Below are 17,325 nucleotides of genomic sequence, written 5' to 3'. Positions count from 1 at the left end.
AAGAGCACAAATTGAGTGCGAGATTGGTCGCAAATGCAGACAGGGGCAGCTCTGTGGCTTCTCTGACACAGTGCTGCAAAAACCTTTGTGAAAGGTCAGTTAAGCAGCTGTGACACTGTTCCACTCACCAAATGTCACGGTGTCCCAGGGGTTGACGTGACTGACAGGGGACCTTATCTGGTGGGATAACGCCACTGCTGGTGGAAGACCGAGCAAGGGTCAGTGGTGGGAGAGTGAGAAGACAACAGGTGTTAGAGTGGTGAGGACTAAACATGGCCTTCAGTTCAGAGCACTCTATCATTAGACCAGTGGTTTGTCATGCCGATATACTGTGTGGATAGTTTCTGTGTCAATTCTTAACTCTTTGTGTGGATAGAAACTGTAACATATATTGTACGTTCTGCATTCTGCATAGTGTTTTCAAAATTGGTGGAAAGACTCTAATGCCATGGCAGAGGTTGACCAACATCCTGTCTTCCCATCATCAACACTTTCGCAAGACAATTTTTCCTCATTTCTATCTAGCCCTTATAACACATCAGCAACTAGAAAAGCATTCAAAGAGCGCTGTACTCCGCCAAGGCTGTTCATTCCCCCATATGCCATTGTAAGAAATGCAACATTTGTTTATTAGTTATTTGGGTCAATATACACTTGAGGGACTTTTGAAGTCCATGAGATAATTCTTGCATACAGTGTTAGGCTTTCTTAGTTATGTAAAATAAAGTAGTGTGTGAGTCAAGTGTGAATTTATGCCATGTCAACAGGTTTACTACAATATCTTTATGAATACCTTTCAATATAATGCTATACAACAATCTTTCCTTAAAAATGCCATGTAGTGTTTGGTTATGGGCAGCCATGTTGATTTTAGGCCTGAAAACAGAAAAAATGTCAACAATGATACCTCTCAACTATATTTCAAAAAGTCCCGCAAATATATATTGACCATGATATATAATAGTCATAAATCAGGAGAACATAAAATGTGTCCATTTAATATAGATGTACTCATGTGTTACGGATGTGGACGTTATGTATGAATATTGAATCGCATGACCTAAATATGTAGTGGGCAGTGGGACGTGATGGGACTCGGAAACACCCCCACAATTTAATGAATTATTCCTTTCCGATGGATAAGTCCCGATAAGTCTGCAGCGTTTGATTTGTAGTAGGATCGCTATCATGTGACCCAGATAGCAAACTATGGGTGAATCAATGTTGAATCTATGTTGAGACCTAATGTAGAAATTATACAGAAAGCGCAAGGTTGATAAAATGTTGAGTCAACGTTTGCTTTTCAACCATAAATCACACTTTACCCAGATAGCAAAAGATGTTAAATCAATGTTGAATTAGGGTTAAGAAGGTTGAATTGTGGTTACGGTTGAAGACTGATGGTTGGATCAACGTTGATTCAACAACATTTTGTCAACATTGAAGTTTGTGTTTAAAAGATACCATTGAATCTACATTGTATTTTGGTTTAATTAAAATGTTTGACAGGTCAATGTTTAATTAATGTTGAATCTATGTTTGCAAACATGTAATCTAAGTAAGCAAACGTTGACTCAACATTTTATCAACCTTAATTTCTAATAATTTCTACGTTAGGTCTCAACATAGATTCAACATTGATTCACCCATAGTTTGCTATCTGGGGATAATCAGCAGGCAGCTGATTTATTGTTCACTTGTCATAGTTACAGTGACGCCGTGCCACTATCTCACAATGATACTGAAACCTTTAACAAATCCATGGATCCAGACTGTAATTTGCATCACTGCCAAAATCTAATCACTTCGTCTTTGGGTCATTTCTGACCTTGCCTGAAAATTTTATTGAAATCTGTTTTTCAGTAATGTTGCTAACAGACGGACAAACAGACAGGCAGACAAACCAACGCCAGTCATCACAAAACTCCACCGTGTTCCTTGGTGGAGTAACTATATGAAACAAAGTTACATTTGCAGGTATGTTCCAGAACATGCCGAACAGCTAATTAGCTCTCTGAATGTCTGGAGGGTGGTTTGGATGACAGGATGTGTTCATGTTTGGAAGTTAGATAAGAAGGAGATTTCAGGAGGAAAGCAAATGTCAATTGTTGTTGTGGGCAGCAGCAGCAGCTTTCTGGCTCACTTTGACAGTCTGGTGTCATCAACACCATAACAACAGATTAGAGGGACTCAAATAACGACATAATCATGATAATATCTGCGTTTGATTCCGGATGTATTTCTCTTCTTTTCTGACAGTGTTGGAGCTTTTGCAGTTGTATTACATCACTTGCATCTTTGTGATGATAACCACATTTTTTTTTTTAAATCCCAGGGTTACAAATGCAACATTCCAGTCAGATCAGGCATTGCACTTCTTACATCCTCTCTCCTCTCCTGTCTGTTTTGGCAGCAGACACAGTTTGATATTACTTTATAACTATTCTAGTTATGTGAACATGCTGTTGGCACTTGTTGCTGTCACAGTAGTCATATTTTGTATTTAATTAATGAGTCTAATGATGACTCTTTTCATGAATAACTCCTCCTCACATTCATAGCTGTAAGTAAGTTCAGAGCATCAAGATGTCAGTTTTCCAGGATTGGAAGATGTTGGACTCCACATAGCCCCAACAGAACCAGACTGAGTTGTTCTGCCAAACTTTTGGCTTTTTAAAACTTGTTTTTGGGCTGTTTTCACCATTTATAAGCTGCTGAGTACCATGCCTGTTTGTTTTGCTGTTCTTGCAAGATTCAGCAGATCGTGTACCTTCCACTCATTACTGCCAAGATGTTCAGTGTGTGGTGTATTTACTTAGTCATAAGGTGCAAGCTCCATTCTGACTGTCAGAGATTAAAAATCTATGCAGGTTAGTGGGAACAGTGTCTGTGTGTGGCTTGTCCAGTCTGTGTGGGTTTCAGCCAGTCCAGTAAACCAAATTGCAAAAAAAAAAAGTTTTGCCCAAATTATGAAAAATGTACTGCTTACCAAAGCTGATTTGAGTGTCTCAAGCAAATTTAATGGCAATGGCAAAGATATTGCCATTTAAATCCATTTAGAGCCATGGTTCTGTGCCAATAAATATTACTATTGTACTTCTAGTAGCACATACAGGTAGCTCTGACCACATGAGTACACAGATTAAAGCAGGCATCAAGCATCAAGAACGGAGTAGATTCATATGGAAAATATTGGATCTTGGACAGTCAAATTTATGCAGCATTAAAATGAATTTAACAGCCATACAGAAATGAAGTTCAAAATCTGCAGTAAAATTCGACTTTATTCAGACATTACCCATTTTTTATGTAATCCAAAGATTTATTTCCAAAGAACTGCTGCTGTTAGGAATTTCATTACTGCGGGTTTAAATTGAGATTTTTAACAGAGTCTGATGTGGAGTACAGTCTTAGATTACATTAATGAAGCCAGCATAGCCTCCCCTTCCACCTTCAGCTTGTCTCTTCAGCTTCACAGTAGCTCTTGACCTGTTGTGCATCTCTTGCTTCTTTGCACTTGTAATGTCACTATGTAAACGATGTTCCAGCATAAGGCTTCACTTTTGCCCTACGCCTTCCCTCAGCACATTGAGTTTTCTGCATTTGAATCATGTCTGCATAACAACTGAATTCCTGTTGTTCAGCTAAAAGGGAAAGAAAGAAGCAGAAAATCTGAAAGAAATAATTTTGAGATATAGATATAGATAATCCACTTTGTCCTCTTTAATAAACCTGTCTTCAGTTTGTAGCAGTTCATGTAGCTGCATGGTTCCCTGCTACCTTCTGGGCATTTAATTAATACGAAGCTGTTGGGAGGTACATTCTACTGTATTGTCATGTGTTCCCTCTGTGTCGTATTTATGAGGATAGCTGCAAAGCACCAATGATCATTGTTTCTATTGCTCCATTTTTATAATCTGGTCGGCAAAGTCTGCATGACAGTGTAAGACAAGACTCTACCTTATTCATCTTGTCATGTTAAAATATCCTGCACACTCAAAACTTTAAAGGTGCACTAAATATTTTTGATGAGACATAAAAATAAAAATACTTCTTTTTACATACATTATAATCAGCATTTAAAGTTAATGCAGTGAACAAGTTAGCTATGTACGGTACATTTAAAAATCTAAACGAAAAGCTTTGTATTCCTTTGGAGACAGCCAACAGCATAATACAATATTCGAGTAGCTAACAGTTTTCGAATTACACAGCTACACCAATTACAAAGTTAGTATTCATTTTCGTTTCTGCCCATGAATGATAAAGTCCAATATCCATGTAGCTTCTATCTCTATTACTTTCTCCACCAGCCACTGTGGTAAACATGGCCCTTTAGCTGCTAATTGCTGTTCTATAGCTAGTTGCTAACTTTGTCAGATTGCTGTTTTGCTTTGGGTAGATGGTTTGAAAGTGAGTTTATTTCAAGTTGTTAGGCTGAAAACAACAAAAACAATCTGTTGATGACAGCAGTTGGAGGGAAGCAGGATCATAAAATTGTCATTTGTAAAACGCAAAAAACAGCTAAATCTGGACGGTAAAATGCTCCTCTCAGGTGAAGGATAGTGCTGTGTTAATTCACTGTGGATTTTTTTGCTACAAATGACCCCTAACATGTTATTACTCAACCAAGGAACGCGGTGGAGTAATAATGTGTCATCGGTGACGATCAGTGTCTGTCTCTCCGTCTGTCAGTCTGTCTATCTGTCTGTTAGCAACATTACTCAAAAACAGACGAATTTGGATGAAATCCAGCTTATAGTCTGGATCCATGGATTTGTTAAAGATTTCTGTTTCACTGTGAGATAGTGGAACAGCGTCACTGTAACTATGACAACAAGTGAATGCTACGTCAGCTACCTGTTGATGATCACAAAACTGTGGTCTTTACTACAAATCCACCACTGCGGACTTATTGGGATTTATCCGTCAGAAATGATACCAGGAACATTTCAGAGTCCCATAAATTTCAACTGGTTACTACATATTTAGGTCACACGATTCGGTATCCGTACATAACGTGCACATGCATAACACGTCTGTGCTCAGCGCAAGGTCATTAAGTTTGTGGGTACATCTAACAGCCTTGGCAGAGTGCTGTGCTATCTGAGTGCTTTTCTAGTATACAGGAGGTCTTCAGCCTACGTCAGAGTTCCGTTCCTACTGTGTGGCATAACCCGATTTTTGCCGTAAGTCGGTACTCTGGTGAAAATGTAAACAAAGCCATTATGTGTATCATGATACCGATCAGTTTACATATTTGTACAAGTACAGTCACGAAAACAGTCATTACCTCACAATGAAACACTACTAGGTAGGAAAATACTGGTGAAAATGTCAACAAAGCCCCTATTTGCATCACAAAATCAATTGTTTTACTTGCACAACTACAGTATCGACAAACAGCCATTAGCTCACTGAAACACAACAAGAGTCTGACTTGTGCTTGGGAGCCATAATGACGTTAGCAAATGCAGGATAATCCAATGTGGCGACAAATGTAAAGAATGCCGTTTAAAAGCACCATATGACTACTGTACATCCAGTATTAACTATTACGCGTGTGATGACGTATTCGTTTGCTCCGCTCACCAGTTCCACTGAACCAGTTATGATGTAATGACGAAATGCTGTACGCAGGGACGGCTAGTATAAATGGGCTAACAGGGCTAAGCCCTCTCAGGCCAAGACAAAAAAGATGAGAAAATTATTTTTCAAATAACTTACAACAGATTGTTTTAAGTTTAGGTGAAAACAAAGGTAGTAACAGCACCAATTAGTCAAAAGAAAAACAGAATATGTCTAAATGGGCTTATTTTTTACAGCCCCAGCAGATACAGTCCGCTTTTATTAATTTCGTTCTTGTAAGTGATTGACAAGTGTCATGTCCCGCCCCCGTGATTTACTGATCATTTGGGCTAACTTTAGTCAGCCCACAGGCCTTTGACGCAGCGAGAAAAGGTTAAGCTATGGCCGCCGTTAGCATGAACGAGGTGGATTATTTGCTTTCATGTCCATTTTCCTCAATGTCTTTGGAGGGAAAGCTAGAAGTTAAGAGACTGGGATCACATCGGCCGTCGATGTGTGCTTGTTTTCAAATAAGGTAGGCCCATGTTGACCTGTTAAAGGACTGTGACACCTTGTTTTTGCTGAGGTCATCTGTTGTACTGAAGGCGTGTTTTGCACTACATGTCGCCAAACAGTTGTAATAAGACAGTTGCAGAAGGCTATCTGTGGGCAGTCGTTGCAGTTGGAACACGTTTTGTAGTGATGTGTGTGTGTGTGTGTGTGTGTGTGTGTGTGTGTGTGTGTGTGTGTGTGTGTGTGTGTGTGTGTGTGTGCGTGCGTGCGTGCGTGTGTGTGTGTGTGTGTGTGTGAGAGAGAGTGAGTGAGTGAGAGAGAGTGTTGATGTAGAGCACTAAAAAAGTATAGTGTACCTGTAATTGATGTAACTGTGTGTATCATAGGTGATGTTGCTTTTGCAGCTGTGTTAACCATTTAAACGGTATTATGCATTTGTTAGCCCACCCAACAAATTTCACCACCAGCCACCACTGGCTGTATGTTAAACGGAGGTTCCGACGCAGTTCCGACGTGACAGCGAAACGACACATGTCGAGAACGTTGTAAACTGAGGATCTCCTGTATAGTCATCTGATGTGTTATTAGTATGAAAACATCCATCAGTGAATATTCAATATTATTATTTTATGGCTTAGTAATGCTAACCATTGACACCATTAGGGTTTTTTGCTTTGTTTTTACAGGAAAATAATACACATCTGACAGAGTGAAATATGTTTTCTCTATGCACATTATTTCGACAAAAGCGAGTAAGGTCACAAAATGAGCCAACTGTACACACTTGTTTCACTCACTTGAACATTTTGGCTCCATCCCAGCCTCAGTGAACTGCTCCACCATGCTTCAAACACAACTTCCGACTTCACTGAAACTTTTAATTAGAACTGACTTACTGAACTTTGTTTGGGGCGCCACAGCTTCCATGCTACAACCTTAACCACTCCCCATGGAATTCTTTTTTCATCTCTTTTTATTTATCATCACTCATTTTGACACCACTAGCATTTTCCCAGAGCTTGATACTTGTTTGGAAACTGGCCAATTTATGGCTCTACATTTGGAAGCAGTAAACAGAGGCAGAACATCCCCATGGGATCTGAAAAATAAAGAGAAAAAGCTGTTTAGAAAAATGTATCTAAAAACATGTCTTGCATAGGTTCTTCGATGATGCACTCTCATTATTTGCCAGTGAAACACTTCCATTGCTCAGACTATGGGCTTTTCAGCCACAGTCACGTAATATTGCTGAATTAAACATTAAAAATGATTCAGTTAGATCAAGGATGAACAGAAAATCAATCTTTTTCAAAACCTGCAAAAAATAAAGAATCAGGAGGTTTTTATTAATTCTAAACTATTGAAGTATTTCTTTTAAAGAACAGCAGTGCATGTCTACATCTAATCTACTAGATAATTATATTAGGGGGACCATTAAAAGTAAAATGCAAAAACTGAAAATATTCTTCAAACAACAAACTGCTTCATAAAAAAACTCTAATTTTTTTTTACGATATGGTAAAAGTGATTTGAAACCCTCCCTATTTTACGCAATCAGAGTTGTTGTTGCTGCTTAGCATGCACTCCGTGTGTTCTGTGATCCACCTATAATCACTCAGCTTGAGACTGTCTCCCCAGATACCATTTAGATACCTTCAACAAATTAGTCTTTGCCATTAAAGCTAACATTCTGGTTATTCTACTCTCTCATGGCCAAGCTCATTATGGAGCTCCTTTTCAACAGTAGACACCCTCACCCTATTAAAGGACCAAAGATTAAAACCTGCTCTTCCTTGTTCCTGAAATCCTTCACAGTCACAGCCTTTTAAAATCTTTCCCTTCATCCCTACAGTCCTGGAATATGTCTTCTACAGACAAGGTTTTGACAGGCTGTACATGCTCTGTTTGGTTGGTGGCCGCTCAGAGTTGACAGTAAAATGCTCAAAAAACCAATTAGGCAACAAGACGAGATCTTAGATGCCAGTTTTACCTGAATCTCAGGTAATTGTGTGGATTTTTGCACCAAAGGGAAAGTAAGATCTAATTTTGTTCTCAGTTCAGTTATGTGAAACATGTACGTCCTTCCTGTGCTGTCCATCATACCAAACACTGAATACAATGACAAGACAAGAGCTCTAAGCCCTTCTCATCCTATATCCATCTAGTCACTGCTATGTAGCAAAGGTCAGCAGACAATTTTTGTGTTGTTTCAGGACTTTTACTGAGAAGTAGATGTTTAAATATATAATTGAGAGTCTTTTGAAGTCCGTAGGATATATCTTGCATGCATTTTTATTAAACGTAAACAAGTAACAACAGTTTTTTTATGGTTATTGTGGCCATGTCTTTACAAATTCCATAATTATTTATGCATGTGGACGTCATGTGTGGATATCAAATCGCATGACCGAAATATGTAGCGGGCGGTGGGAATTGATGAGATTGGGAAACACCTCCACAATTTAATCAATTGTTCCTTGTATCATTTCCAACGGATAAGTCCCGAAAAGTCGACAGCACTCGATTTGTAGTAGGATCACAATCATGTGATTGTCAGCATGCAGCTGATGTAGTGTTCACTTGTCATAGTTAAGAGTGACACCCTGCTGCTGTCTCGCAATGACACAAAACTCTTTAACAAATCCATGGATCCAGACTATAATCCGTATCACTGCCAAAACCTAATCAGTTGGTCATTGTGTCACTTCTGACCTTCCCTGAAAATGTCATCCAAATCCGTCATTCTGTTTTTGAGTAATGTTGCGAACACACAGACAAACAGACGGACAGACAAAACAACGCAGATTGTCACAGAACTCTGCCATATTTTCTGGTGGAGTAATTAATTGTACAGCTTACAAAGGTATGTATCTGTACACAGAAGGTCCGACAATTCACCCTGGATAAAAAAACGCTGAAGCCATGAAGTCCGACCAACTCTAAGTAGACCTCTGTTATAAAGCTGTGGATACACATAGATCAGAGCAAGAGGATAAAACCATTTCTAAAGTCTGAGTGCAAACAGGAGCACAGTGATGTCAATAGTTGTTAAATGGGAAAGGTTTGGAGCCACAAGGACTACAGGGTTGGCCATGCAGCCATACTGACAAACTGTTGGCCGCTCAAACTAAGCTTCAGAATCCTTCTGCACAGATGGAAAAACCTGCTGGAGGAATGAGCATCTCAGCAGCCCTTCTTTAATCAAGTCTTTAGAGTAGCAAGACTGAAGCCTCTCTGAGTAAAAGGTGTAGTGAAGTTTGCCAAACAGCACTAAAGGGGCTCTGAAAGCATGAGGAAAATGATTCCCTGGTCTGATGAGACACGAGAAATCCAGTCACTGTGTCTGACAGGCACTGCTCATCAACTGAATAATATTATCTGTGTAATGAAGCATATTGGGAAAAAATGACAGTTTTGTCCACTTAAAATGAAATCAACAACACAATCAAGCGTAAAGAAAGTACATTGGTCGGAATACTTTCAGAAACCAAAACACTCAACATTCACATCTGTCTGCACCACCTTCCAGCATCGAGCAGATAACGGGAAAGAGACAAGAGGAGAGCACGCTTAGTCCCAGATAAAATGAAAGGTGAGAGTTAAATCAATCTTCCCAGAATATGGTGCACTCATGTAAGGATGCCATTAAATTGCTGATCAGTCAGTACTTCTCTAAACATCCCATACTGTGGGTTACACAATTAGTTATGGGTCTGTGCTTTCTGAGACTGAAGCACAGAATGTGTATTTCAAACTTGAAGTTATGTTTTGTTGTCTTTTCTGAGTTGCAAAATAATTTAGGGCATGGAAGTTACAAACTTGACCAACTTTGGAGTGTTTTTCCCAGCATGTCCTCAGCCCTGGAACAGCCGCCACACAAACAGGAATAACAGAGGGTGGCGTAGCCTTCCCTGGGGCACCACTCTGTGGAACAAACACACAAACAAAATGTAAGTTTTGAAGCTCTATTTGACTCGGAGCTTCAACACAGATGTGTTTGATAAATAAATTGACACCCACTGATGTGCAGTTTTGTCAACTGCATGCCTGGAAGATATGAGTGTTCGCTGTTTGTTCTCTGTCCACAGAGATATTATTTGTGTTGGTGCAGTCGACTCTGAGAAAGTGGTGACTCGCGGACAAAATGTCCATTCATCCATCCATTATCTATACACTGCTTAACCCTCATTAGGGTTGGAGTTTATCCCAGCTGACTTAGGGTGAAGGCAGGGGACACCAGGACCTTACCTCTCGAGACAAACAATCATACTCGTATTCATACCTACAAACAATTCAGAGTTACCAAATAACCTCAGCATGTATTTGGACTGTGGCAGGAAGCTGGAGAACTCAGAGAAAACCCACGCATGTACAAGGAGAATATGCAAACTCCATGTAGAAAGATCACGGGAAGGCCGGGACATGAACTGGGGACCTTCCAACTACAAGGTATAAGTGCTGAATACCAAGCTACTGTGCAGCTCCTAGGCTTCATGTCTTCTATGAGAAATAAATCTGTGAAAAGACCAAATATGTTACTGTTAATCTACATTTAAATCTTTAAGTCTATGATAAAGGTCAAATGCAACACAGCATCACATTTTGGATGAAGTTCAGCTGAGACTGCAGGTGGTTCAACATCTTTTGGTGTGTCATCAAGAAGCTTAGTGTCTTGCATTGGCTTGCCCTAATCTGCTGATTAAAATATCAAACAGTTTTACAGCTGCCATGGCTTCATCCTGATGTGCCTCCATGGGGCTTTTTCAGGTACGGCGTTCCTCCAGTGCAGCGGAGAGCCTGCTCTGAGATGTCAGATAATCCCACAGCAGAGATGGACTGTATTAGTTACAGATAACATGTCTCATTTCTCAGTCTGGCACTGTGTACCAGTGGCTGGGAGAACAGGACTGGCAAGCTCTGAAGACAGAAGCTGCCAAAATCACTCCCTTTGTGACCTTCCTGTGTTAGACGGACAACTGCTGCCAGACCCAGAGGAAGGGTCCTTTAAGAAGAGGAGGAGGCAGCAATAGAAGCATCAGCAGGTACATACAATCAACACAATTACAGAGTACACAGGGTTCCAATGTAAATGTTGCTATTTATGCAATATTGTACGTTTTTCTTTACGCAAATGTCACTACAGACAAAAAAAGCTCAGCTGTTGTGTTTTCTTCCTGTTTTCTACCAACTGTGTGTACAGCGTGTTATAGTTCCTCCTGTTTTTTAATTTTAATTTCTTTTTGGCCACACTTGTTTGGATTATTGCTGGTGACTTTTTTGCTGGTTGGTCGCTTTTGCTTTATTTTTTCATAATGTTATTACCTCTATGATTCAGTGGTGCTGCTGTTGCCCAGCAACTCCACGCTCGCATAGTTTACACCAGGGACCAGCTGATTATACCAAAGCTGACTGGCAGAACCAGAACAACAACGGACATCTCTGCAGAAATCCGAGGATACACAGCGGTTACAGAGGAGAATGAATCGACAAGGAAAAAGAGTCCACAAAACAGAGACAGATGGAGAACAGGAGATCTGAAATCTGTCATCATGGGTGCTGTGAGGTCACGGGACAATAATACTGATGAGCTAACAGTCCTAGAGAGGAATCTCATCTTAATACTAGTGGTGGGATGTGATTGAAAATAACCCTAATTAATGAGAGGCTTTGTAATTAATTAATCGTGATTAATCACATTTTTTGTCAAATAGTAATATATTGTGTCAAACAATAAGCACTTTCAGTGTTTTGAAAAGTCTACTGTGTGCTGGTTACGGCATTTACTAGTGCCAGGATTGTTGTAACTAACACTGGTACATGTCCACAAGATCTGTCAATTTCTTGCAGCCCATTTATTGTTTATGTGAAACTCACCGCATTGCAGCTGGTTGCGTTGCGGCACATTTCAAGCTGCGTTCCAGAGCGTCTCCCGGAATTCACTTGCACAAAGTAGTTTCATTTTCACTTTATGCTAATGCATCGCAGGGAGCAGAGGTCTGACACATGGTAAAACTTTTGTTAAACGTCTAAACTAGCCGTCACTGAACTAAAACGAGGGCAGATTCAGCAACATATTTCTTGAAGATCTGAAGGCTGTCATGTGACCATGACCATGTGGCCCACTAGCGACCTGCCCACCAAGCGGCGATATTAATATTTTTAGACTTTTTGGAAACGCAAGCACTTTTATTGTCTTGAAATGTGGTGTATTATGGGATGGCTACACCGCTTGCTTGTACCAGGACTGTCATGGCTAACATTGGTACGTGTCCACAGGATCCGCCAATTTCTTGCATCCCGTTCACCGTCTATGTGAAACGCACCTCATTGCATGCTAGTTGCACTGCGGCGCGATTCGAGTTGCTTTACATCCTGTGTATCTTCTTCACAGCTGGCAAACAGACTTTAGGTTCATTACCGTGTGCCAGAAAATAGGGGACTGAAAAAGGTGCGATTAAATGTGTTATTTTTTATTGCATTATTTTTTAATCGAAATTAACATGTTAAAGTCCCAGCCCGACTAAATACATAATTATTCACCTCTAATGTTTCTTAATTTTCAAACATTGCTAGCTAACATGTCTCTTTAAGTCCAAGGTCAAAGGATGATAATCATAATGGAAATCTTTACCAAATGAACAAACCAAGCAAAAGAGTAAATCGAGATTTTTCAAATGTCTTGAACACATTTTTCCCTCTGATACTTAACACATTTTCCAAAATACTTTGTGGGGAAAAAAAAGAATACACACCGATATCCAAGCTCCTAATAATTACAGAGACAGCATTTTGCAGTACATGACAGGCAGTTAAAGGAAGTTTTAAGGAGGAGTTTCCAGTGTCTTTGTCTGTCATCAGGATTAGATAAAAACTACCATCCAAAGATACAACTGTTGACCAGCAACCCTGGCACTGGTTACACCAGGAACCAGCTGATCCTGCTGAATGAGCCTGACTTTGTAATCAGAAAGTGAACAGACAGCCCTGCTGAAGATAATGGCCAATGATCAAACGAAACTTTAATATACATATTGCAGAAATCTGTGTTTAAATTCTTTCTTGTCAACAATTCAAATATCCATGCTGTAATTCTTCTAGGACAAATATCACTTTTACCATTGAAGTATTTCTCATTACAGATTTGAACGATTCAGCTTTACAATGTGAATTTCATGTATCTGCAGCTGAATTATGATTAGTAGTCATTACCATTTCAGATAACCACAGTTTAATTTTGAATAGTCATCATTTTTGTTCAGGATTTCATTGAATTAGTCAGAATGATGTTGCACATATATTAAGCTGGAATTCTGGTTGTCAAAATGTAAATACAGGGCTCCTCAGTTAACAACATCCTTGATCTACGGTGTTTCGTTGTTACATCAGAACTGGTTACGTGGAACTAGTTGGCGAGCGGAGCAGACGAATACGTTGTCACATGGTGTTATAAGATGCCTTTGTTTACATTCATTGGTTGTACGTCACCTTGGATTGTGCTACATTCACTGCCTTTTTGCCCTTCATTATCATGGCTCCCAAGCCCAAGTCAGACTCTTGTGATGGAGGACAAAAATTAATTTGGAACTCCAATGTAAGTCGAGGACATCCTGTACATACACCTTGAAATTGGATGAAGGGGAATGAGGTTGCAGACACCTATAGTTACGTTACAACCAACAGCATGTTGGAGGTAGAGTTGACGTGCAACAGTAACAGCATCACAATCAGTTTCACCACCATTTTAAGGTCTAATCCACTACAGCACCTGCCGTCACTTTTGCTAGCACTGTTGATGTACTTTCCTGGTGTTACGCTGGTGCACCTTCTCCCTTCCTCTTCCCTTCCTTCTCTCTTCAGGTGAGTGTGAGCTTGTGGCGTGACAGGCAGGCAGGCGTTGCCAATCCAATGTTGAAGAAATTTCACTCTTAGTCCTTTGAAGTTTGTAGTAGTAGGGTGTCAGAGTCCACATTTTATAGGCATGGTCAGAGAGTGAGTCAGAGGGTAGTTAGGGGGCTGTGTGTGAATACAAGGGTGAATAGTGGTTCATCTGTGTATGGTTGCTATTCAGTAACAGAGAACAACAAAGAATTCACATGAGCAGCTTCATGTCTTGACTTTCTATATTGACATTTGAGGTCAAAACTGAATTACAAACATGTCTGACTGGAAATGAAGTTCTGTAACTGAAATGAATACAGTGCAATTGCAACTAGCCACATTAATTTTTATTGTGGACAATCAAACTCAATTATTAAACGTTAAAATGACTTGCTATAATAGCAAGCGGGAGGATCCAAAGCCAGTGGGACACAACTTCTTGTTACAGTACAGTTTACAAATGGTAAGTTTCATTTGTAAGCCTGTAACTGTCCTCCTGTCATTTCTGCTGGTCAGACGAAGTTTGTTTGCATGCTGATGCCGACAGCTTATGCTAAGTGGTTAGCTAGCTGTTAGACCAGTAGATCCCAACCGTGAGGCAAGATCAAATGTGCCATGGTGTGTGAGGACAGGCAATTAATTTTAAATTTTTCGATGCGTCCTCCATTCCCATTCTCATGTCAATTTTGCCAATAGGTGGGGGAATAATTATTTAGCTGCATATCAAGTCAGTCCTGCCTGTAGTTGTCCCGTTAATAAGACGGCTTCGTCGCTGGTAGTTATTGTAAAGCCAAAGCTCAATTCTACCCTAAAGCCATGAAAGATTGGGGCTGCTTTAATTGCCCGGTCGATTTGAATCAACAGAGCTCTACACACTTTCGCTCTCTCTCCTTGTCCCCATTTATTTAGATTTATGTTACCCAAGTCAACACCCCTCCTCTCACAGCCTGTAAAATGTGAATTATGATTATTACAGGTGCTGGTGATTTGAGCATGCTGCATGTTTAATGCAAATACTGTCCAATACCTGCAGTCCTTATTCATATACTCATTACATCCACATAGAACTGTGACTTGTACTGTAAAAAAAAAAAAAATCACATTTCTATCATATACATTTCTTCAATTTGTGATTGTCATAGTCCTTGGCATCATCCCCAAATCATGACATACACTGGCTGATCAAAAACATGTTTGCTGTTCTTGTTTCATCTGAACAATAATGTGAAGTTTGGCATGTGTTCTAATGTGCAGCACATTTGTCTTACAACCTCTGTTAGTGGTTCATATAAACAGGTGTACTAATTTTTTATGAGTCATGTCACTTTTGATTCAGTCAGATTTCATCATTTGTCACTCCACCACACAGGAATACTTTAGTGACAATATAATCGTGACATTTCAAACAATCTGCATAATTGTTTACTTTAAGTTAGTGTACTTTGTGTTTCTGGTTTCACTTTTGGGCTCAACAAGGTTGAAAAGCACTTTAGACTAATAACCACAATTTGTATCGTGCACAACGGTCTGAGACAGTCTCCATATTTAAGGAAGAGCCTAGAACAGGGATCGGCAACCTTTAACACTCAAAGAGCCATTTCGACCCGTTTCCCACAGAAAAGAAAACACCAGGAGCCGCAAAATCCTTTTGGCATTTAAAATGAAGACAACACTGCATATATCGCTTTTTTACCTCTATGCCCTTGTTAATCAGACGTGATTAATTAATTACAAAGCCTCTAATTAGATAGATTCATTTTTTTAATTGTGTCCTAACACTAATATTTATCTTACTTGGTTAATGTCATTTTTGCTCCTGGACCTCATATGTTACGTAACATTAGCTGGAAATCAATATTTTGCAAATGTCTATTTAACTTGTAAAATGTATTTATCTTAAGCTAATAACTTTTCTCCGGTAAGTCGCTGCCCTATTTTCCAAGAGGACACTCCTCTGACTCTCTGACCTGCTGCCTGGATGCTGGACGTGTTCTTGCGAGTAACGTGTATTACCCTATCAAAGAGTAGATACTGAGCAAGACAATAATCCGTAGTTTACCTTTGTACTCATGAGTACTTTTGACTCAAAGACAAGACACGTCTTTTTTGGAGTGGAGCTTTAATATACAGGCTTGCCATTCTTGAGTACAAAACAATGTGAAACTACAGGCGTTGCTTCCCCATCTTCTCTGCATCATCTTTGCGCTCTCATTTCCCATGGAAAACAGCAGCACATCCGGTGGAGTGACGCGTCAAAATAAGAGTGGTAATTTCACAATAAAACTCTATATTAAAATGCATTGAAACGCACCTGAAAGGCAGAACAATTTATTTTCCAAAGTTACAGGGAGCCACAACAGAGGGCTGAAAGAGCCGCATGCGGCTCCGGAGCCGCGGGTTGCCGACCCCTGGCCTAGAAGGAATGTGTTCATCTGTTTGCTAAAGAGGCACTTCAGCAGGATCTAATATTATCTTATGAGTATGTCACTGCACCAAGCCATGAAGACTGTTGCACAGTTTTAATTAAATTATATTTAGTGGACATTCAAATTTATGTTCATTAATTCCAATGAAATTATGTTCATAAAGAATAGCTGCAAGATATCACATTTCAATGAAGGATGTTATTGTGAAAAGAACTCAAATGCGTTCTGTGTGAAGTGCCACTTTAAGGAAATGTTGCCAGTTGTGATCATTGAATTGTGACAGTGTATATTAATGAGGGAAGACTGAGATAAGGACATGTTGAAAAGAATATCCCCGCTGGCACCAGAAGACATACAAAACTTGTTACAAAATACTACAATATTAATTAGTACACAATATACTGCCCAATAGGCATAGAGTAGAAAGACCGCACCATGTAAGAGAGCACAAAAATATAAGATTATTGGGTTGTGACATAGGGCTGCACAGTGATGTAGCGGTTAGCACTTTTGCCTTGCAGAAAGAAGATACCTGGTTCAAATCCCGGCCTGGGCTTGGGATCTTTCTGCATGGAGTTTGCATGTTCTCCCTGTGCATGCGTGGGTTTTCTCCGGGGCCTCTAGCTTCCTCCCACACTGAGGTGAATTGGGTACTCTAAATTGCCCGTAGGTGTGATTGTTTGTCTATATATGTAGCCATGCGACAGACTGGCGACCTGTTCACTTTGCAAGCAACTTTTGTGTGCAAGCAACCTGTTTCCAAAAAAACAAAAACAAAACAGTGAGAAACTGAAAGATTTAACATTTTACATTTAAAATATGTATACATGTTCCTCAACAAACATAAGAATAAACATTCAGTCACTTGATAAATTCATGCCATGCAAGCATTAAATAACTTTAATGCTCAAAAAACACAAAATATTTTAATTTGTGATTT

Source organism: Acanthochromis polyacanthus, chromosome 1, assembly GCF_021347895.1.
Source record: "Acanthochromis polyacanthus isolate Apoly-LR-REF ecotype Palm Island chromosome 1, KAUST_Apoly_ChrSc, whole genome shotgun sequence".
NCBI classification, from domain to species: Eukaryota; Metazoa; Chordata; class Actinopteri; family Pomacentridae; genus Acanthochromis; species Acanthochromis polyacanthus.
The sequence above is the reverse complement of the archived record's forward strand: the minus strand, read 5'-3'. Positions refer to the sequence as shown.